This window comes from Orcinus orca, chromosome 11 (genome assembly GCF_937001465.1).
Source record: "Orcinus orca chromosome 11, mOrcOrc1.1, whole genome shotgun sequence".
NCBI lineage: Eukaryota > Metazoa > Chordata > Mammalia > Artiodactyla > Delphinidae > Orcinus > Orcinus orca.
Window position 1 is genome coordinate 21,600,396 of NC_064569.1, and position 24,948 is coordinate 21,625,343.

At 40.1% G+C, this 24,948-nt stretch overlaps 1 protein-coding gene across 3 annotated transcripts in view; it reads right to left on the bottom strand.

The window, feature by feature from the left end:
• Positions 1–24,948, bottom strand: part of ITPR2 (inositol 1,4,5-trisphosphate receptor type 2) — a 523,758-nt gene that overhangs the window by 119,551 nt on the left and 379,259 nt on the right. The gene's annotated exons all lie outside the window — the stretch shown is intronic.

The window sequence follows — 24,948 nt, forward strand, 5'->3', positions numbered from 1 at the left end:
ATACAAGCCAAGGAATACCAAGGATTGCCAGCAACCACCAGAAACTAAGATGAAGCAGGGAAGGATCCTACCCTAGAGCATTCAGAGAGAGCTTGGCCCTGCCAACACTTTTTATTTTGCTTTTCTGCCAACACTCTGATTTAGAACTTCTAGCCCCCAAAACTGTGAGAGAATAAAAACCTGCTGTTTTAAGCTATCAAGTTCGTGGTAATTTGTTACAGCAGCCCGAGGAAGCTGTCTTAGTCTGTTCAGGCTGTGCTAACAAAAATATCATAGACTGGGTGACTTATAAACATAACTTATTTCTCACATTTCTGGATGCTAGGAAGTCCAAGATCAAAGCACCAGCAGATTCAATGTTTAAGGAGAGCTCACTTCCTCACAGTCAGATGTCTTCTCATTATAATCTCATTGGTGGAAAAGGCAAGGGATCTCTCTCAGGCCTCTTTCATAAGGGCACTAATCCATTCAGAAGGGCTCCACCATCATGACCTAATCACCTCCCAAAGGCCCCACCTCCTAATACCTCCTAATACCATCACATTAGGCATTAGGATTCAACATATGAATTTTGGGGAGACATAAACATTCAATCTATAGCAAAAGCTAATACAAACCATAAAGAAATTTTTCTATTAACTGTGGCAAGATAAACTGAGATCCTTACCTATTCTTTTTGCTTCTATTGGAAAAGGAATTGGGGGATTAGAGAGAATTCCTTTGGGAAAGGTGCCATCTGTCCAGAGCTACTCTCAGGACTGTGAGGTCCTTTATAAAGAAAATAGATCAAAGAAGAAATAACTCTTCTTCTAGCATGTGCTTGCCAGAATTAGTATTCTGTCAGGAGTAGGGTCAAAGCCATGTTCAGAAGAAGAAAAGGTTTACTCACATGAGGCAGTTCAGCCCTGCGGTCTCGACAAGAAGACAGTCACCATGGCAGGTGGTGTTTGCACTAAGATACTTTATAAGAGAATCAGCTTCAGGCCCCCCAGTAGACAGGAGCACCCCCTTCCCACTTCAGGCAGCAGAATTCAGGCTGCAGGAAACCCCCATTAATATTCAGCTCATGTCTGAGGTTAAGTAGTGAAGGGCTCCTTTCCCAAGGAGGAAATGGTGCCCTTTCCCAAAGAAGGGAGGTGATAATATTAGAGAGTTGGAGGAGGGGTCAGATGAGGATGAGAGGAAGTGGGAAGAGTATTATAGACGGGCTATGGGAAGCAGAGGAAAGTACTGATTCACCACCAACCAGTGTAATGGAATGGATTAGCTGGGAAAAGTAACGAATCTCAGTCTTTCTTAAAAAGTCAGTTAAAAAATCCCTTTTTCTCTTTCTCAAGCTTCCCTGTTCCTTAGTCAAACACAGCTATCCATATTATCTTGAGCAGAATTTGGACTGTAACCAGAATGAGAGAGAAAAAAGGCAATTATTCATTTTTCTGGATTTCCAAATAGGCTCTTGAGAATCCCAACAGAAAGCCCCAAAGAAAGCGTGACCAACCGGGAAGCTGGCAATGGACAGAAGAGAGAACAGAGTGGGTGTTCATTCTGAGAAATACGGTTTGGCACCCTGGGAAAGAGATGGGGCAAACTTCTGAGCACCTTGCCAGGCAGCTGTGGAGAATTCATAAACCACCAGCCCAAAGGACCCCAGACCCGAAGGAAAGCATGAGATCTCAAGACTGTTTTCTCTCATCCCTGCCACATACACACAACCACAGGGAAGTAAGGAACTGGTCCCTTCCCTCCCCCTGTAGGACTGAAGGAGGGACCCTGGAAAGCCAGCATTACCCTACGTTAGAGCATCGTTATCCAAGGAGTCTAAAAAACATAGCTTTTACTTAACTAATATCTAAAATAAATTCTTTATGGTTCTTAGGGGTCAGTTTATTATTTCCATTTTACAACGGTGGCCAAACTAAGATAAAGATACATGCAAAATGACAAGAAATTTGTGAAAAGTTTTAAAACTCCTAATTTCCAGATGATCTAGACTCCTATTCATGAGGGTCTGTCCAAAATTATAGTAAAATCAATAAAAGACCTTTAATGGTTATAATAAATATGATAGCTCAACCCTTGAAGCAGGGCAAAGAAGGAGAGGGGGCAAAAAAGGCAAGAAACAATGCATTTTTAAATGATTGAAAGTAGTAAGTTTTCTAGATACTAAGGTTGTGACAGAAAGCATTACAAATTGTGATGAAGAATCTAGCTTTCCTACTGATGGCTAACATTCATGCTAATACAAAGGTTCTCAGAATGTGGTCCAGGGCCAGCGACATCAGCATCACCTGAGAACTCATGAGAAATGTAGTTTCTTAGGTCCCACCTCACCTTCAGAAACTCTGGGGGTGAGGCCCAGCAACCTGGTTTAACCAACCCTCTAGGAGATTCCAATCCTCCTAACAGAATCCTGGTCCTTAATATCACCATGACCAACTTATATTCTTGACAGGAAATCCCCTTTTTTTGTAATCTAAAACATAAAAGAAGCAACTTTTTTAAAAGAAGTTTTTTCCTTTAAAAACCTATAAGAAAAATGTAAACATTTATTAAATACTCTTAATAACAGTAGTTTACTGAATCCATTTTTCAAAAAAAATCGAAATTGGGATCAGACATATCAAAAGTATTCCACTTAATTAAAAGAAAACTGGTCACTTATCACTCATGGCTTCCAATTTCTGAGCTCACTTTGCTCTTTCAAAAAGATTTCTGTATTCACTATTTATAACAGCCAGGACACGGAAGCAACCTAAATGTCTACTGACAAAGGAATGGATAAAGAAGATGTGGCACAGATATACAATGGAATATTACTCAGCCATTAAGAAAGAAAGAATGCCATTTGCAGCAACAAGGATGGACCTAAAGATTGTGATACTGAGTGAAGTAAGTCAGACAGAGAAGGACTAATATCGTATGATATCACTTACATGTGGAATCTAAAAAAAATGGTACAAATGAACTTATTTACAAAACAGAAATAGAGTTACAGATGTAGAAAACAATCTAATGGTTACCGGGGAGGAATGAGTGGGGAGGGATAAGTTGGGAGATTGGGATTGACATACACACACTACTGTATATAAAGTAGATAACAAATAAGGGCCTACCAGGGAACTCTACTCAATACGCTGTAATGACCTATATGGGAAAAGAATCTAAAAAAAGAGTGAATATATGTACATGTAGAACTGATTCACTTTGCCGTACAGCAGAAAATAACACACACTGTAGATCAACTATACTCTAATAAAAATTTTAAAAAATAAATAAAAAGACTTCTATACTAAAATCCCATTCAAATAAAAAAAAGTTTATTAGAAGGTTTACATAATTATACTATATAATAAATATATTAGTTTATAAAATTAGTTTATAAGTGTATTTTCATGAATAGATGAACAAAATTACCTTCTAAAGCAAGCTTTTCCCTACAATTATTTGTCATATTTATTCTTTAGTTTCATTTCTTCAACTGAAACAGGTCACACTTTCTCCTACCTTAATACTTAGAAGCTATATATATTAGTATTTTATTAAGAATTTATCATTTTAAGGGAAAATACCTGCCATTTTACATTGCTTCATGCAAACTTTAGCAAAGTATAAATCTGAACTGCTTCTGATGTCAATGTAAAAATGTACATCAGTATTTTCTGAATGACTAAAAACTACATGAAAATAAACTGTATGTTAAGTAAGTCATCTTCTCTGAAACCTGTATTTTACAAAAATATTCTATATTAATCATTTTGGCAGTCCTAGTTGAAATAAATAAAATATTTCATGGTGAAGAGCAAGAAAAAAAGAGGAATTCTACATGTTTAGTGAGCTTACCCGAAATACAGATAAACATTAATATGACAAAGAAAGCAGCAGCTGATGTCTAGGAAACCCCAAAATCATGTACATTCGGGTTTTTGCTTTTGTTTTGTAGAATTGATGACAGACATTTCTTCAGACCCTATTTCTTTTTGATGTAAATAAAGATACGTCCTTTTTTTTTTTTTTTGCGGTACGCGGGCCTATCACGTTGCGGAGCACAGGCTCCGGACGCGCAGGCTCAGCGGCCATGGCTCACGGGCCCAGCCGCTCCGCGGCATGTGGGATCTTCCCGGACCGGGGAACGAACCCATGTCCCCTGCATTGGCAGGCGGACTCAACCACTACGCCACCCAAGGGAAGCCCAAGACACGTCTTTGAAATTTGTGGGTCTTACTATTCCCATAGAGGAAGTAATGCATTTCTTCAGACCCAGAGATAAGAGGATAATAATACTTTAGTATTATTATCTAGAAATAAAGCATCTAGAAATAAATTTGCTGGATATTTACAATTATGTCCCCTCCTTAGTGATTTTTCAAATGTGGCTTGGGAAACACTAGCAGAACAGAAGGATCCTTCTCCATGACAATTAAAATAATGAAATGTGAGTGTGAATTATTATTTATTTGATGTTAGTGTATCTCCCTCACCTAGAATATAAGTCCTAGGAGGACAGGAATTTTGCTTTGTTCACAGTTGTGTCCTATGTAACTAGAACACTGTTCAGCATGGAACAGCTCCTTAATAAGTATTTATTGGATGGATGGAGAGCTGGATGGATGGGTGGACGGCAGACATAGAGAGTTTTTGTTCAATTTTTAATGGTAAATGTGTTTAATTTTCCAAAAGAGATTGATTTTTAGAAAATATTGAATTACAATTTGTGTATATGAAAAATGTTCTAATTTCTTTCTGGAATAAAGCAGTCATTTACTTACAACATAAAGAAATTAGGAATTATAGCATTGCTTATCTCTTCAAAAGTATTCTGATTCTTTCATTGTTTCTCGTGATCTTTTTTTCCCCCCCAAGGAAAGCAACAAGAGGTGAAGAAAACCATCGTTTTGAGGGTTTGACCATATTAAAGTAGGTCTTATGGTTGGCTGGGAAAACTTAGAGAATTCTTGCTCTCACAGTAATTGTTGGAGTAAGTGGGATTATTATTCACACTATGGGACTATCTCTGGTTCTGTCCCTGACCTTTCATGGGAACACGTACACATCCCTTGACCTTTTTATGTCTGATTTACCTGGCTGTGAAATAACAATAATACATACAATACCATATCAAAGAGAATTACTGGAGGGTCTGTGCTTCTAATGCCCCTGACATTCCTCAACCAACCAGACTTAGTGAAGAGCACAGTATTACTATTCTACTCTCCTTTCCTGATAAACCTCTTCTAAGAATGAGCCAGTTGCTTTTCTCTTGCTCTTAGTCTTGACAAAGCCATTTGAAAGTGGCCTAATTAAAGGCTTGGAATCCTAACGATGATTTTCACAACAGTTCTCACCCTGCCGGTGTGCTCAGGAATCCAATCTGAAGTGCACCGACGAGCCAGATGTAAAATCAGGGGTGGAGTGTGGGGAGACGAGAGGAAGCACTGCGAGATCATTTTCAGGAACTTCAAGCTCAGTTGCTTGAAAGCGTTTCAACCTCCGGTTTCTGCAGCTTTCTATTTCTGAGTTACATCAGACTGAGAAATACCATGCTAGTGCCATCTCTATGTTTAACTGTCTAATCAACAGCTGCTTAAAAAAAAGGTCAGCTTTTGTTAGATAAAGCGCTTCTCAAAAGTGAGAGAATTATTGCTCAAGTGAACTTCTGCCTTTCAAAGGCAAACCTAATGAAGGAGGAAATGAGAAGGCAAGGTGAATTTCAGCTCTAAGTCAGGATTCAGATCAGTTGAATCAAACTGAAAAGAGACAAAGAATTGCAAACAGATGTCTTCTGTTACTTGTTCATTCTGTGACACCCAACACCTTTTCAATGTTATCTAGTCACTGAGAAGTTAAATTACCCAGGTTGCAAATGAGAAGACAAAGAGAGGGCATGCGAAGAAAAGAGAGAAAAGGAGGAAAGAAAATTTAGAGACAAACTCATTTAGGAAGATTTGCTCTCCTTTCTTAAAAAATACACAGCTAACTGGTAGACATCTAAAGAAACACTCATTGAACACAAACATATAGATACTATGGACAAAGCTACTGCCTGCATTTTAAGCGTCTTCGGTACTACACGACGAGGTCGTGAATTATCCATAAATAGTTAGATCCATAAAGCACGTTATATGCAATTTTAACGTAACACAAAGACCCACTTATCCCAATCCAAAACAACAACAAAATTCTCTTCATCAGGTAGGCAATCATGAGCTAAGTACTATGACTGGTGTATGCCTTGTGTGTTCATTTTAAAATACTTCAGGAAACTGTAGTGGGTGCCCAGTAATTCTCTAAGCATGAGGGATTACAATAGTGAACAAAACAGACAAAACTCCTGCCCTTACGGAGTGGACTTTCTGGTCATGGGGGAGACATACACAAACAAATCTATGGTCTACCAAAAGGGGAAAGTGCTAAGAAGAAAATAAAGCAGAGGATGGAGGAATGAGCACTAGGGGGGATGGAGGCTGCCATTTCAAATGAAATGGTTGGAACACTGTAACAGAAATGTAAAAGGCAGGAGAAACAGTAAATTCAATGACATAAAGCAGAATTATGTTTGCTGGCTTCAAAGCACAGCCATGAGACCAGTGTGGCTTAAGTTGGGGAGGAAGAGGGTGGCTGGAGATATAGGTAGAGGGGGCACAGGGGTCAGGTCATACTGAGAAGCTTATGAAGCCAGTGCCAAGATTCGACTTTTGTTTAGAAACTAGAAGTATCAGAAAGTTGTAAGCAGAGAGGTGACATAATCTGCATTGCCTTTTTAAGGGTTCAGTGCAGCTGCTGTTAGAGAAGACACTGAAGAATGCAGGGGTAAATGGAGCGGGGAGGACAGTTAGATGCTTATTAGAATAACCCAGGTGAGAGATGATGGTGATTTGGACTAGGTGGTAGTGAAGGATGTCGACAGATTCTGGAATATAAAGTACAAGAGGAAGGATGCTGATAGAGACGGCTAGAGAGTGGGATTGCACAGTGCTTAGCACCAGGGGCTCAGAACAGACCCTGTCCAGTAACAGTACTTTATTCATATTTATCTCAGAGAGTTATGGTGATGATTACATGAGAGACAGCACTTAGTACTTGATAACTATGAGCCAGCTTTTTTTTTTTTAAGTAATCAGGCACGTGATCATCAAAGGTCTCCCAAGCCCTGTTCCTGAGTGCGTGCCCTGTTCTACTGAAAGCAATTGAAAAGTTTGGTCAGGAGACAGACACGAGCAGTTGGCATTTTAAAACAATCCCTTTGACCTCCCTGTGGAAAGTGGATTAAAAAGGGACTTGACTGGAGGCAAAGAGAAAGGCAGCTGCTGCAGCAGCTATCCAGGCAGAAGGGCAGGAAGAGGAAGAAGACCGGGCAGGTCTGAGGGTTGCCCAGAGGGCAGAACTGGTGGGCCTTGCTGTCCGCGTGGGGTGGAAGAAGGGTCAAGATGAATGCCGGCTTACTAGCTGGGTAACTGCTTAGAGGACCGTGCCACTCACTGAGAAAAGGACCTCAGCATAGCTCTGGGGAGAGAATGGTGATTTTCAGACTGTTTCCCTGCGCCACAGTAAACGCAGATGGCAACACACAAGAAAGGAGAAGGTCAGGGCCCTCAGGAGAAGCCAGAAGGGTCTGGCTGCCTCTCACCACCTGCAGCCTCAGCACTGATCTTTTCTTGATATGTGTGTTTAAGTGATTACTTTGGAAAACTTCTCCCTTCATTTGTGTCAGTGTTGAACGTGTGGGAGTGATCAACTTCAAAAACGAGTTAAATACGCACTTCTAGAATCAGGGATGCAGTCCATAAAATAGGGGGTGATGGAGGATGTCAAGGAAAACTTGCCCAAAGAAAGTGTTTCCTGTTAATACCATATAGACAAATGTTTGTTTATTCCTTTTGGAGCTCATTTGTGGGCCCTCTTGCAGCATCCACTTAGGATCTGAACACGGCAGCTGTCTGAATTCAAGCCCTCCCCAACCCTAATGAGCTTCAGGAAGGCTGACGTGCTTCTCCTTCCTGCTTCTGTCTCAGGAATCTGAGCGCGAAGGCCTTGCTGCACCTCCTGAGCCTGCTGACATTTAATTAGCACCATTGCTGTGATCCCATAGCGTGCGTTGCCAGATGGGAACCGTGGAGCATGACGTGGGGTGGGTACCGGCTGAAACAAATCCCTTGTCTGGCAGCTAAAGATCTGCTTGTGCAATGGAGAACCTATATTTCCTATTAGCCCTTTACTGGTAGTACTTTTGGGTAATGTGCTAAGAGCAGAGACAAACATACATGAGGAGGCTGCGGAAATCTTGGATGGACATTTTAAACAAAACACACACACGCAGACACCCACGTCTTCTGAAGAGCAACTGCGGTGTATTAAGGGTATAAATGAAGTTGCTCAGTGACAGCAAGACAATTTGAGTTGTAATGCCACCAGTGTTTATCTCATCCTCCCTCCCCTCTAAGATTTAGAACTGATATTTCACTTTCATGCTGCTGAGGATACACTGACTAAGCTGTTTTGATTCACTGCTTCTCTGACTCTAACATGCACCTGGAGTGAACCTCCTTTTTAGGTATTAATCCCACAGCCTCCTCTGCTCACTGCTGTCTGTTTACGGCCCCCACTGCTCAGTATGGATTGCTCTTAGTGAGACTGTTGGTAACCTGCTAAGTGCCAAGTCCTGGGGTTGGGTTTAGGGCTGCACCTTGTGTATGGAGTTCCTTGGAGTCCCTGGTCCCCGGCTCCTTTGTGAGTCTCTCTCTTATCTTGCTTTCATGTCCCATTCGCTCAGATCTCTCATTCTCAACCTATACGTTTCTCTTTCTCCTCCTTTCCTTTAAAGTGTTCCATTCTCGATCTTTTTCCTCCTCTCATTCCAATTGCTTTTCCTGAGAAATTTCATTTACACCCAGCACTTCCAATAGCATCAATATACTAATGTCTCTGTCCATCCATGTTCCAAGCCCAGCTCTCGTTCCTGAGAATCAAGTACCTATAATCCACACCAGGTTAAACACCTCTGACCCAATATCCCATAAATTCCTCAAACACCAGAGGTCTAGAACCAAGCTTCTTCTCCCCCCATTCCACCTCCCAGCCTTCTCTATCTCCAGTCTTGTGAAATGCATCATCTAACCAGCCACTGACTCTACGCCTGGCAGTTGTCCAAGACTCTCCCACATTCCGGTTCTCCTCATGCCATTCCCAGAAATGAAGTGCAGTTTGCGTTTATATGATGGTGATGGCTTCTCATTTCTCCAGGGATAAAGGCCAAACCCCTTAGGAGGCTCTACATGCCCTGACCTGACCCTGCCAACCTCTGCAGCCTCATCTCTGGCCCTCTCCCACCTTGTGCCCCAGCCATTCTGGCCTTCTCTTTTGGTTTGGTCCTTAGGAATTTTACATATAAATCAGTGAGAGTCTCAGGATTCTCACACTGCTGTAGGGGGTCAAAGAATACATGCCCAGGGAGGACAGAGTTATGGTTTTTGCTTGTTTTGATGCGAGTTTTTTAAAAAGATTCTTTCTGTTGACAAATAGCTCAGATTAATTCCTTTAATTTCACATAAAAGAAAATTAGGTGATAATCAGATTCGTTTGATAGCAGGAAGGTAGAAAGTTCAAAAGAGGCTGGATCTGGGCCAGGTGACCAGCCCCGGGGACAGTTAGGGAAGGAAGCTGATGAGGGCAAACCTCTGGAGCAGCTTCTTTGAAACCGTGGCCTGCGGACAACTTGAATAAAAATACCCAGGATGTACGGTAAGAAGCAATGTGGGGTTCCACCCCAGACCTATTCAATCAAAGTATCTGGGGACGGGGTCCAGGAGTTTGATGCCCACTACAATGTCAGAACCACTGCTTTGACCTCCACTTTAATACACAGCGTTTCCCCAGTTACGTACCAGATGGAAGCAGAATGTTACCTTTTCCCCAGCGAAGTTTCTTTATTCTGACCCCTAACCTCCACCCCTAGATCTGTGTCATTTCAAGTACTTGTGCCTTCATGTTCCCCTCTTCTGCTTCTGTTCTACTCGACTCACTCACACTCCTGTTTCCTACCTGATTCATTCACACTCTCAATCTGACGATTCAACCTACGCTGCCTGGTCAGCGTCAACTGTCATTTAGGATCAGACTTCCACTGTTCACAGAAGACTGAAATCACAGAATCATAGCAATGGAAAGAAAGAACCTCCAGTGAGTTCGTTTTTACCCAGGCAGACACTCTAAGTGTACGTCTCTCTGTTGGGTGTGTACGCATGTGTGTTACACTCATATACAAAGTGAATTGAATGTTATAAATATAAACACGAAAGATACTTGCAAATAAATGACTTACCAATTCTGACTCATAAAGGTTTTTCAAATGTGAGAAACTTCTGATCGTGAAGATTCTAAAAATCATCTAAAGCAAGGGTTTGCAAACGATGGCTTGTGGGTCAAATCTGGCCTACCACCTGTTTTCTTAGATGAAGTTTCATTTTAACATGGCCATGCTCATTTCTTTATATATTGTCTATGGCTGGTTTGGCACTAGAATGGCAAGTTAAATGTTTGCAGCAGAGACTGTATAACTGAAAAAGCCTAAAATATTTACTACGCGGCCCTTTGCAAAAAGTTACCTATAAAAGTGAAAAGTAAAACACACTTGCAAATACTTTGCAGATCTCATACAGCTGACAAAAGGTTAGATATAGATAGACAGATAGGAAAAAAGATATATTTTGAACCAAACCATTTTATATCTCTAGAAGCGATATTATTTCATTGATAACACGAATCCCAACAAGGGACTTTCCAGAACTTTCCCCTACTTATAATTTCAAATAACTGCTTGGTTGTGATGTAGATGGGGGACTTTTTTGGTCTGGCTGAGGATAACTATTTCAGTTTCTGAAACCTGACTTTTTAGTTCAACAGTTTATCTTCAAGCATTATTTTGTCACTATGGTGTCTCACTTTTCTGTGCCTCTGTAAGTAATTCTGAAACTCCAAATGCACCAACAGGCACAAAACATAAAGGCTGAGCAAGCACATTACATTACTAGTAAGACGCACATACCTACAAAAGTGTCTTGGCTATTAAATCAGAAATCTTTTTATTTTAGTATTTTCATACACAACCTTAATATTCTACCACTGGATCTATTGACCAAAAGAGTAAAGTGGATCCCTATGTCCTGCCATCCCATCCCATCTCATACTTCTACAATGTATCATTGGAATAAAGTGTCAGCTATATAGTTAACCTTTCTTCACTTATGTTTGAGCTGGAAAAACAAGTTAACCAACAAACATAGGCAGATACACGCAAGCACACACACAAACACATACATCCAGAGTACTACTTGTGCTCTGAAATAAGTGTTTTCCTATTGGCTTACATGTTTACTAATTATATTTTCTCTTTTTAAAATTAAAAAAAAAATTTTAACATCTTTATTGGAGTATAATTGCTTTAAAATGGTGTGTTAGTTTCTGCTGTATAACAAAGCGAATCAGCTATATGTATACATATATCCCCATATCCCCTCCCTCTTGCATCTCCCTCCCACCCTCCCTATCCCACCCCTCTAGGTGGTCACAAAGCACCGAGCTGATCTCCCTGTGCTATGCGGCTGCTTCCCACTAGCTATCTGTTTTACATCTGGTAGTGTATGCTACTCTCTCTCTTCATCCCAGCTTACCCTTCTCCTCCCCATGTCCTCAAGTCCATTCTCTACATCTGCGTCTTTATTCCTGTCCTGCCCCTAGGTTCATCAGAACCTTTTTTTTTTTTAGATTCCATATATATGTGTTAGCATACGGTATTTGTTTTTCTCTTTCTGACTTACTTCACTCTGTATGACAGACTCTAGGTCCATCCACCTCACTACAAATAGCTCAATTTCGTGTCTTTTTATGGCTGAGTAATATTCCATTGTATATATGTGCCACATCTTCTTTATCCATTCATCTGTCAATGGACACTTAGGTTGCTTCCATGTCCTGGCTATTGTAAATAGTGCTGCAGTGAACACTGTGGTACATGACTCTTTGAAGTATGGTTTTCTCAAGGTATATGCCCAGTAGTGGGATTGCTGAGTCATATGGTAGTTCTATTTTCTCTTGGATTCCTTTTTAATTGACCTATCTTTAAATACTTGCTTAGTAATGTCAGGTTATAAACTAGTGTGTGAATAAAAGTATAATCATTAAAAGATCTTTTGAAGACTTGTAATAATGCTTTTGAGTTGGTGGATATCTTTTATTTTTTTGCGCTACGCGGGCCTCTCACTGCTGTGGCCTCTCCCGTTGTGGAGCACAGGCTCCGGATGCGCAGGCTCAGCGGCCATGGCTCAAGGGCCCAGCCGCTCCGCGGCATGTGGGATCTTCCCAGAGCGGGTCACGAACCCGTGTCCCCTGCATCGGCAGGCGGACCCTCAACCACTGCACCACCAGGGAAGCCCTATGCTATATTTCAATAAATATTTTGACTGAATTGTTTTTTGGCGCTTAAAACCCTCCAGAATTTGCTAAGATGTGTCCCTCCATTCTCCCTCTACATCTGCACCACGCTGCTTTCCATATCCCTTGTTGTGGCGTTCCAGAGTTCCTCACCTCCATACACATATCATGATGACTATTACCTCTTCCTCTGCTCTCTCCTTCCCTGTGATGGAAATGCCTTCCTCTTTTCTCCTTTTATCTAAATCTTATCAATACATAAGGTTCATCTAAAATGTTAGCCCCTCCACAAAGCCCTCTATAGCAACACCAATATTAACCTATTTCCTTTCTAGTGATCTATGGCGCCTGTTAACTGTAATAGTCACTCATTTACTCAGTCAATCAAAAGTATTTACTGTATCAAACACAGTCCTATGCACTAGGCAACACATTAATGAATAAAACACAACTCCTGTCTTTGCTGAACTTGGAGTCTAGTGGTAACAAACAAGTAAACAGGCCACAGTAATTCAGTGATATATGTTCCGTGATCAGAGTAAGCACAGTGTGTGATGGGAGCACACAGCACAGGCATCAACCCAGCCTTGGGTTAGAGTAATGAGAAGAAACTAAGGTTCTGGAGTCACAGGGTCTGGGTCTGTATCTAAGTTTAAAAGACGGTGGGAGAATCAAGAGTTTCATTACAAATATGTAAAGTGTGAGAGGCCTAAAAAGGCATTCAAATGCAGATCTCAAACAAGCAGCTGCATATACCAGTCTGGTGTTCAGAGGAGAGGCTCACGCTGACGATACAAATTGGGAATTTATTATGGTACAGCTGGAGTTTAAAGTCACGTGACTGAGTGAGATCATCTAGGGAGGGAGTGTCGACTGAGAGGACGAGAGAGCCATGGAATGGGTCCTAGAACACTCTGATTAGAACACTTCTGATAGAAGCAGGAGAGGAATGGGAACCAGTGACAGAAACTGAGAATAAGGGGCTGGAGAGGAAGCAGAAAGCAGAAAATCAATCGTGCTGCATGAAAGCTAAGTATTTCAAGAAGAGAGCAGCCGACTGTGTGAAATATTAGTGACAGGACAAATAATGATGGAGTCTGAGGACAAGCTGTTCGATTTATCCAGGTGGCGGTCACTGGTGACCTCGTTACGAGCTGTTCTGGCGGCATGGTCAGGATGAAAGGCTGGCAGGGATGAATTTAAGAGAGAATAGAAAGAGGAAATGGAGGTAGCGATTGTATACAACTTTTGATCGTTTTGCTAAAAAAGGGAGCAGAGCTATGGGTCAATGGCCTAGGGGTTTTTTAGAGAAGCTGATTTGCCTGCTTGAACGCTGAGCAAATGATCGAGTACGGGGGAAAGTTATATCTCTGTTCCTCTAACTCTCTCTCTCCCTCTCTGTCGCAGCCACACACTCATTTTCCCATGCACACCCCTAACCTGAGATCCCAGAGCATCCCAGGGACACATCTTCCACAGGGCTGCTGAGCTGTGATTGTCTTTATGTCTCCCGGTAATAAAAGGTAAATTCCATGAGGGTAGAGACTATTTCTCATTTTCACACCCTCAGGATTCCCCATCTGTGGCACAGTTGATGTCTGCAGCATACCTGTCCCAAAAGGAACAGGCAATGTGATCTCAAGGAGGATGACATCCCCACAAGAATACAGGCTCATTGAGCAAGGGATTTAGATCTGTTTGCTGAGAACACAGCCAGGTTATAGTATGTGATCAATAAATTTACACTGAATTAAGAACGAACTGAGAATGAATTTAGCTGAGGAAGGTCATGAAAATAAATCTGATTAGCCTTAACACTGATGGAGCACTTCTGATGCACCAGGCTCTGTCCAGGTGCTGGATTGTGTATGTAGGAATATTTGTGGAGACAATTGTCTATATAGCATCATGTTAAAATTTTTATTGAAAATTCAATTGCCTTTTATTATTACAGAGTATGCACGGCAACAGGATACAGCTAAGCTTTTTTTTTTTTAATCTAGTATCTGACAGACATTTTTAAATTACTAAGTTGTATTAATCTAAACCTCTATCACATCACCAGTAATTAATACTACTAGTGAGGGTTCCCTCAGTAAATTCCTATTAGCCTTAGGTACAAAGAAGTGTTGTGCTTCACTAATAATCAGTATGGGTTTGTTGTTTTTGGGGGAGGATTGGGTTTTGGGTGGGTTTTTTTTTGCATTATATATGTATCATGTAACTTAAATATTTCTTTTTTTGCCTTGGTTGCCAAGAAACATAGAATAATTAATGCTCAAAGTAACATTAGTTTGTAATAACCTATTTTATTACATCAAACTGCCTTGTGATAGCAACACAGAAAAATATCTTTCTTGTAGGGGGAAAATAGCTGAACCTGATTTTTCTATTTCTTTCAAAAAAGAAAACCTGCAGTTATGTTAAGTTTTCAGGCAAAGTTCCTTCAGTTGCTTACATTTCTACATATCTATTTGCCAAGATTTGCAGGTTTTTCACGTAGCTAGGCAATTAGGATAAGCCTATTTTTTGCGATTTGATAAAATAATCTCTTGATATATATATATATATTTTGCGGTACGCGGACCTCTCACTGTTGTGGCCTCTCCCGTTGCGGAGCACAGGCTCCGGACACGCAGGCTCAGCGGCCATGGCTCAAGGGCCCAGCCGCTCCGCGGCATGTGGGATCTTCCTGGACCGGGGCATGAACCCACGTCCCCTGCATCGGCAGGCGGACTCTAAACCACTGCGCCACCAGGGAAGCCCTATCTCTTGATATTTAAACAAGTTTTATTCCAACTAAATTCACATATTGTAAAGTTTCTACATTATGAAAGTCTCTCTATGAAGTGACCTTACATATCTATTTTCAGAATGACTGTTGTATCATACACACTTCATGTTTATTTACATTCAACTCAATTATAATTCAGAAGTGTACATCATTATTTATCCCTGAGGACTAAAAACAGCTATGTTCATTTTTTTTCTGGTACGTTCTGCAGAACAGTTTAGAAAACATTGTTTACCATGCTGTCCTCTGCCCTTGTATACATTTATCTGAGAATTAAATACCAGTAATAAGTTGGTCATAAATGAATAGTATAGGTATGACTTGTATGGCCCATTATTTTATATATTTATTTATTTTCTGTATGCGGGCCTCTCACTGTTGTGGCCTCTCCCGTTGTGGAGCACAGGCTCCGGACGCACAGGCTCAGCCCATTATTTTTTACTCTTGGTTACCAAGAAGCTCAGAGCTACCACTGATAAACAGTGAGGATATTGGCCGAGACCGTTAGCACACTTAGATTCTTTTCCTTCTCAAGGCTTTGATCTTGTATTCTAACAGTCTAATTTTACAAGTGCATTTCTTATTCAATCTCAAATTCCTTTTATAAGTAGGTAAGGTATAAATAAATACATAAATATCCAGTAGCTGGTTAGTTACTTTGTTATGTTATTTAAAACATAATCTATTCCAGTAAAAGAGCCATCAGGGTCCAACTACTCTCTAGTTAGTGTCCAATAGGTCTCTGAAAGTTTGCTCTGCAAACATAGCTCATGGATACTCATCATATTTTTTTAGAGAAAGCTGAAGTCAGAGAAGCTGAGTGATGTAATCAGCTAATGGAGAAAATACAGGGTTCGGGGTGAATAAGAGTTAAGCTGTTTGTACTATATTCTAGCCAGCAAATTGCTGAGCTACAAGTGCCTCTGTGAGCTGAAAACCCAGCTGTGTTTTCTACTCTCTGCACTACAAGCAATAATAAAGATGAAGAAATTGTTAGTTAAAACCCTTCAAAGATATTAAAGATGGAAGTTATGTATCCAATTACAAGCTCATCCTTCTATTTCTACAAATAAAGTAAATGAAGCAATGCTGATTACTACATATAAGCATAAGAAAATAGAAGTGGCAAAGAGGTGAAGCAGCCTAAGTCTCTAAGGAAAACATTTTAAGTAGTTTGAGCAATACATACATTTCATATGACTTCAGTACAAATTAAAATTTAGCTACTTAGAGTAATGTATATGCATATCCCTTAAAATGAATATAGCTCAAGCAGCAGCAGCTATGAGACCAAAATTCTAAGGAAAAAAACCCATATTAATGAGGACTATCAAGATATCTAGCAAATTCTGTCAGCATGACAGAAAGCATCCCAGTCCTTGAAACAGGATGGCAGTTCCTACCATCCTCTCCCCTGAAAGGAAAGAAAGAGATATTGGCTTTGGCTGGGGACAGGGTAACAAACCAAAGGTCTAAAATATGCTAGGAGATGTATGTATTTCCCTGCATGGAAAAAAAAAAAATATATAGATGCAGCCCTGCCTGGTATCTCTAGCTCTCCTAATAGATTTTGAATTCAATGAATACAGTTGAAATTAGAGCAGACCTAAGGAGGAGCTGAAGACACCGTGAAGGCCTCTTATGTTGCTAGAATTCAGACTGATGCTCTAATAATTATGTCACTCAGAAATAAATATAAATCTACCAAACATGAAATGTTAAGCAGAAAAATATTTGCTTCCACTGAACTTGGCTTCAAGATCCTCACAGCAAACTAACAATTAGAAGTCCAATTTCGATCCATTTCCTGGACTATATTTTTTCATTGCTCCCACTCACCATGAATCTGAGAGGTCATATAAATGGCTGTAATCCCAAGATTCTCTGTTGCTTGTTGAAAGATATGTAGGTGCCTATTTGAGGATTTAAATACCTAAGCATTTTTCCCTGTGATATTTTTCTTTGTGGGAAGTTTTTTTGTTTTGTTTTGTTTTTTAATGAGGCCTTATGGGTACCCAGATTTTGTAAATCTGCTACTAATTATGTAGCCTAGACCTATATACATGAAATAAAGAACAACTGTAGAATTATACACAGCATAAGCTAGTGTGAAAGAATGTATGCAGTTTGGGGTGAACATAATAGATATAAGAACTCAAAATAAAGGAAGATCATTGTTGACTGGAAATGGGGTAAGTAGGTTTCAATTTGAAGTTTAAAGGAATTAAGGTAATACTAAGTGAATTTTAAGAACAGGAGGAGATATTAGTTCAGCAGAAAGGTGGCATCATGAATGAAAATAAGAAAAGTTCCTGATGAGGGAAGATATCATAGGGTCCTACCTATGTAGGGTTTGCTGACATGATTAGCAAAGAATAAACTACAAAATTAAAAAGGAAGTCCATAGCAGTTCAATAAGATCCTTGACTTCCAGAATGCTAATATCAATTTTGTAGGATTCTATAAATCTTCCAGAGTACCTTCATTATATAAAAATATTCTCAGCACACATGCATTTTTACAAGAAATTATTCCCCCAAACTCTTCTTGAGTATCTACCATAGCTGGGTATGTACTTGACACAGGAACAGAAAAAAATAACTGTCTGTGCACAAGGATTTACACTCCAGTGGGGAAAAATATCATTAATTTTATGATATTCGATGATAATGATGATAACAATAAAATATTTTTATTCAGTTTTTTATTATAATACTTAAATTATAAAATACTAAATTTTTAAAGTGTTATCATGTCCTACTCATTCATTCACTCATTCATGCAATATTTGTTAAATGCCTACAATCAGGGTCATTACAGTTATCAAAGATGTTGACTCAATTCAAATGATTTTAATTCATTTCATATAAACACATAAGTAGATACCACACAAAATCCTTACCAATATTCCCCAAAGAAGTTCCTTTCTCTAAAATATCTATGGTGCATAAGTCATTACCTCTGCCTGGAATGTTCTCCCCCTTCCCCCTATTCTTCAAGATTTAGTTCAAGTGTCACCTCTTCCATGAATTCTCTCCTGACTCCTCAGGGAAGCGTGTCTTGCGCACACCTCCATTTTAACCTAAGTACATTCAGTTATAATGACTTATTTGTCTCCCTCTCCCCCCTCCAACACACACTCAATTGTGAGCTTTTTGATGGCATCTTTATTCATTTTCTATCTTAGCAACTGAAGCAATGCTTGACATAAGAGGTGCTCAGTAAATGTTCTTGAATGACTATCTTATAATAAATGAGACTCAGGTGCAGTGTTTGTGAGTATTATAGTGTTCAAGTGCTGGTGGCTGGTTGAAGGTCCAGCTACACAGGTCTTTTATTCCTGTAAACATGCCAAGCTCACTGCCACTTTCCAGCCATCTGTGGGATGCTCCCCCACACTCTGCACCATTATATACTGCTGACTTTTGCTTTTTCACTTAGATCTAACTTCAGTTTCACCTTCCCAGAGAAAACCCTCTTGATCAGCCAATCTACAACAGCACCTCCTGAGTGTCTTTCATCACACCCTCTTCTCATTCACTGCGTAGCCTGTGTCACTATCTGTTATCTCTGGTTCGTCTATTTGTCACTGCTCCCAGTCAGAATGTAAATGTCCTGAGAGCTGATCTCTTGTTGGTCTCCTTCACTACTGTATCCTAGTATCTAGTACAGTGCCTGACATCTGGTAAAGCACTCAAAAGTCCATGCAACTGAATAAAAAAGGAACGAGGACTTTAGATCCTTTACCCTACAAGTGGCAAACTATGGCTCATGAGCTGCATTTTGCCTGCTGGTGAGTTTTGCTTCGACTGCTCAGTGTTTTACAAATTTTTGAATGAGTTGCCAACTTTTAAAAATTAGGAGCTTTCACATTTTCTTAAATTTCAAAATTCAGACTTTTTGAAATAGTGAAAGAAGAAGAAATTCAGAGCCTACAAGCCCAGGTGGAAAGTCGGAAGAGGTAAGCAACAGGTTTACCATATCACCCCATCGACCTAGCCTCACCTGCCCCCATATCACTCATTTTTGTTGGGCCCTGAAGGTGGTTTGGATTTGGACTCTGATCTCTTCCAGTAAAGGTCGCACATGCCCTACACCACACTCACATAACTACTACAAACCCTTCCCCCATGGACCGCTGTTACTACTAAACCTTGGACTATGTCTTTAGAGATAAATTAACACAAGAACTTACCTTTTTATTATTCCTGCATTATGACACAGAAAAATTACATAGTTAAAAGCAAAAACTGAATTCATTATACACTAGAAGAAAATCTAGGTAAGTGTTTAACAGACCTCAAGGTGGTGGAAGAAAACTATCATTAAAACATTAAAAAGCAAATGAACCAGGATGAAGTAGACCTAACTACTATGACTAAGATTTATTAACCTTAACTAAAGTTCACTAAGACAAAAATGAACCCCAACTGAAGAATGGGTAAACACATTTTCAAGTAATTCAGATAATAAATAGAAATGACCAAATAACATATTAAAAGACAGTCCAGGGCTTCCCTGGTGGCGCAGTGGTTGAGAGTCCGCCTGCCGATGCAGGGGACACGGGTTCGTGCCCCGGTCTGGGAAGATCCCACATGCCGCGGAGCAGCTGGGCCCGTGAGCCATGGCCGCTGAGCCTGCGCGTCCGGAGCCTGTGCTCCGCAACGGGAGAGGCCACAACAGTGAGAGGCCCGCGTACCGCAAAACAAACAAACAAACAAAAAAAGACAGTCCATTTTATTAGTAATCCAAAAGATGTGAATTAAAATGAGATCCCTTTTCATCTATCTCATTAATTCATTCAGCAAACATGTGTTGAGTGGTCATTATGTTCCTGACACTATCAACTTGGAGAAGCTTTTTTTAAATGGTAATAATTTTAAGATTCAGTAAGATGACTACCATCACACTGTGAAAAACAATTTTATAATGTGTATCAAGAACCATAAAATAGGGGCTTCCCTGGTGGCGCAGTGGTTGAGAGTCCGCCTGCCGATGCAGGGGACGTGGGTTCGTGCCCCGGTCCGGGAGGATCCCGCATGCCGCGGAGCGGCTGGGCCCGTGAGCCATGGCTGCTGGGCCTGCACGTCTGGAGCCTGTGCTCCGCAGCGGAAGAGGCCACAGCAGTGAGAGGCCCGCGTACCGCAAAAAAAAAAAAAAAAAAAAAAAAAAAACAACCATAAAATAGTTACTACCCTGCAACCTAGTAATTAAACTTCTTGGAATTTATCCTAGGCAAATAGTCAGTGTAGCAGACAAGGATTAATGTATGAGGATGTTAATCATAGCATAATTTATAATATCAAAAACATTAGAAACCTAAATGTCTAACAATAAAGAGTGATTAAATAAATTATGGTACATTCAAATGATGAACAATTATGCAGACATTAAAATTACATTTTCAAAGACTATTTAATGACATGGGGAAATGCTGATGAAAAAATTTAAAGCCTATATTTAAAAAATAATTTCACATATCCAATGAAAGGGATCCATGCTTTCCTGCCTTAAGAGCCAGGAGTTATTTTTGCTTTCCACAGGCTTGCTATATAATATTTCTCCCCATCTTGAAAAGCACATAACACTTCTCCCTATACTTAATTCTAGTAGGTATTGAAATAAAGGGTGTCGTTGCAGCATTATTCACAATAGCCAAGGTATGGAAACAATGTAGCTGTCTGTCAATGGATAAGCGGATAAAGAAGATGTGGTATAGATATACAATGGAATCTTATTCAGCCATGAGAAAGGAGATCCTTCTGTTTGCAAAAACCTGGATGAAACTTGAGGGCCTTACGCTTAGTGAAATAAGTCAGACAGAGAAAGACAAATCCTGTATAAGATCACTTAGATGTGCCCTGTGCATCTGTTCTATCTGTGCATCTCACTTAGATGACAAACTCAGAGAAAGAGCGTAGAGCGGTGGTCACCAGCGTTTGGGAGGTGGGGGAAAGAGGGAGAGATATGGGGGTCAAAGGGTACAAACTACCAGTTATAAGATTAATAAATTCTGAGGATCTAATGTACAGCCCAGTGATTATAGCTAATGATAGTGTATCATAAACTTGAATGTTGCCAAGAGAGGAGATCTTAAATGTTCTCACCACAAAAGAAAAATGATATTATGTTACTGGATTGGGTGTTAACTCATGCTATGGTGGTAATCATTTTGCAACATATAAATGTATCAAATCAACATGTTGTAACACATTAAACTGATACAATATTATATGTCAATTATATCTCAGCACAACTGAGGAAGAAATGAAGCTAAACTAAAAGTCTTGGAAAAACAGAAATCGCTACATGGAATCAAAGAAACAATATGACTTATATGTTAAACTTAACCTAAAGTACTGAGCAATGTTCTAGATTGCAGGCAGCGATTGTTCTATAGAAAGACAGGAATAAAGAGAAGGAACAGGAAGAAAGCAGAATATAAAAGATCAAAACTAGAGCAGACAGAGGAGACAGAGACGCATGAGAAGGCCATGTGGAGGACAGAAAGTCTAAAACGGACACACAGCTGAATTTTAAGGAAATTCTCTGCACGACACTATGGTATTAGAACTTAAGAAATTCCCTTTTTTGATGTATTTATAGCTCTATGTAGATCAGACAAGACACTTACAAGAAGCATTATTTTTTTCTTGTAACACCAACCACAGGAAGGGCCAAAAGGATGTCATGGTGGAAAAAGCAGAACTACCTCACTACCATGAAAAGAATAACAACAAAAATTGAAAGTCTGAGGGCACCAAAATAAACTGTCTGTACAAAAGATGATTATAGTAAAACAAGGAGGAAGTTGAACCTCAGTTTTGGAATTACTGAGCTGTGCAAAGGCAGAAATCAATCTGCATGGTCATTAGCACGCTGGAGCCAAACGATTCTGCATTCGCGATGAAAACAGCCAAACCTGGATGCAAGAAAACTCTTGGAGCACAGCTACATGGCTACTTCTGAAGCTGTGTTCACAACCACTGTCTTTGGCATTTGTGTCTCAGTATGGGGGCTATTTGGACAACAGGTTCACAACGAACTCAGCAACCATCTTTGGCCTCCTAAGAAACCAGCACAATATCCTGGCCTAGAGAAAGCCAAAGGAGTCATTTGTGGAAAGATCAAAAGAGCACAGCGGGCTCTCTTCTGGGTGAAAACTGATTTTTTCATTAAAATTGGTGGGAGGAGTCACCTCACAGAGAACACATTTATAAAGTGGCAAGGCAACAACTTCCTGTGTCACTGTAAGAAAGTGAGCAGACCTTTGCTTAACTACACTGCTGGTTACATATACTGTTGCATATATTTTGCCATTCCTGTCCTTTCCTTGAGTTCCTAGAAGGGACTCCCATGGACTCTCGTTTCGTGTTTACACTCTTACAATTTAACCACAAGCCCTTAAGTATTCAGCAATTCCGAACCTCCTTCTTCCCCTCACTCAGTCTGACATTCTCTCTCTTCCTGAAGACTGGCTTTATTTATGTATCTCTATATTGTACCATCCCAGCTCTGCAAACTACCACTTTTCTAACATTTTGGTTTTCAGAAATTCAGAAACCTCTAGACAACCATTCAGACCATTTTCACATCCACTGTTTCATCTCTTCATTTCAGTAAGTTGTTTTTAACCCCTTGTTACTTTTTTTTTTAACTGCTTCTGAATTCCCACTCCTTAGACAATTCCACCATCATCGTTGAATTTAATCTGTTCTCTCCTAGCAGTTTCATAAACTCAAATCCATCAAACTCATTGACCTTATGCTGTCTTCATTTTAAACTTCTTTCACATTTTAAATCGTTATCTTTCAATCCATGACTAGCACTTGCATCCTTTATCCTTATTCTCCACTCTTCTCGACCTTCACCTTAACCTGTTTTTAAAAATCTGTATTCTCTACTCTTAAACTTAATCCAGCTTAAAACTGGACTGACCTAACATAGGTCTTTTCTTGACGTTGATCTTTTTATTGTTACTCATATTATAAGTAGTAACATGAAACTGCATTTTTAAACTTTTTCTTCATGGGTATGAAGAAAACATCTACTCCTCTATTTGTTCTAGGTCTGACTTGGCTGGTCTGGTTGTTCATTTCCCACTTAAAAGACACAGGGTCAGGTCTTGCTCGTGTAGCTGGGATAACCTTTCCAGACAGAGCAACACTAGCTTTCAGTCAAAAGGACATGGGTGGCTGTATTCCCTGACTTCCTTCTTCTAAAATTTATTACTGCTCATTCTGCCCTTCTCTTTTTTGCTGTTTTCCTTCCACAATGCTACAGCTTCTGAAATAACTCCTTGATCATGTACCCATGCTGTGTCACTGTATTTCTATATTCATTCTAGAAAGCAATATGATTTTAATTCTCAGTTTGGGCTCATTCAGACTCATTCAGACTCTGGACAGTCCTTCTCCAGCTTGATTCAATTCCTGTCACCCAATTTATTTCTCCCTTCCTTCCTCCCTTCCTTTCTTTCTCTTTCTTTTCTTTCCTTCCTTCTCTTTCTTTCTTTCTCTGTCTCTCTTTCTCTATCCCTCCCTCTTTCTCTATCCCTCCCCCTTTCTCTCTCTCTCTCTCTCTCTCTCTCCCCCTCCCTTCCTCCCTCTCTCTCTCTCTCCCTCTCTCTCCCTTTCTTTTCCACATCCTAAATCTCTGTGTTCTACTTCCTTCAGTGGGCCCTTCACCTTAACTTTCAGTTCCTCAATAACTAAAATTCTCTCTTGTCTTCCTAGCTATAACCCATGTGCCCTCACCTTCTTCTGTTCTATCTGTGCATTTCACTACACTGTGAGAGACCTAAAAATCTTCTCAATGGTGCAACTATATTACAAAATGATACCAGCTTCTTGTATTAGTATCTTTTAGAATTTGACTCCTCCCCTGAATTTTTTTTTTTCCCGGTACGCGGGCCTCTCACTGCTGTGGCCTCTCCCGTTGTGGAGCACAGGCTCCAGACGCGCAGGCCCAGCGGCCACGGCTCACGGGCCCAGCCGCTCTGTGGCATGTGGGACCTTCCCGGACCGGGGCACGAACCCGTGGTCCCCTGCATCGGCAGGTGGACTCTCAACCACTGCGCCACCAGGGAAGCCCTCCTTCCCTGAATTTTTTGTAAAAATTATATTCATGGTTACACACATTAGGGAGTTATACAAAGGACAGAGAAGGGCAATAACTGTCTAAAAGAGGAAACTTTTAACACCTTAAACTCACAGAGTGCTGTATGTCTATTACATCTCAATAAAAGTGGAAAAATTTAAAAACTAAAAAGATTAACCTACTCAGAGTCTTACTTATAGCTACCAATGTTTGTTCAATTATCTGGTAAGATGTACAGGGAAGCAGGAAAAGGAAGAGATTGTCAGTGGGAGAAAATGACTAGAAAGAGAGATTGGGAACGTCTAGAAGTCTGGACTTCATGCTGTAAGAAAATGAGAGCTATATGGATAAAATCAAATGGGCATATGTCATTTCAATTTTTTAACTTCTAAAAACTCTGCATTAGAAGATGCAAATTTAAAGCTGATCTTCAGGTTAATGAAATTAAATTTATCAAATAAAATTTATCAAGCACCTGTTTTCACAAGTTACTATAAAATAGAAATGGTTTTCCTTCAAAAGACTGTAAATTTAGCCTTATATTTATTAGAAGTCCAACAAAACCCAGTTAGAGGCTGTCACTTTAGAGCTTCTGCAGGAAACATGCCAACCTACAATTCAAAGAGGCCAGA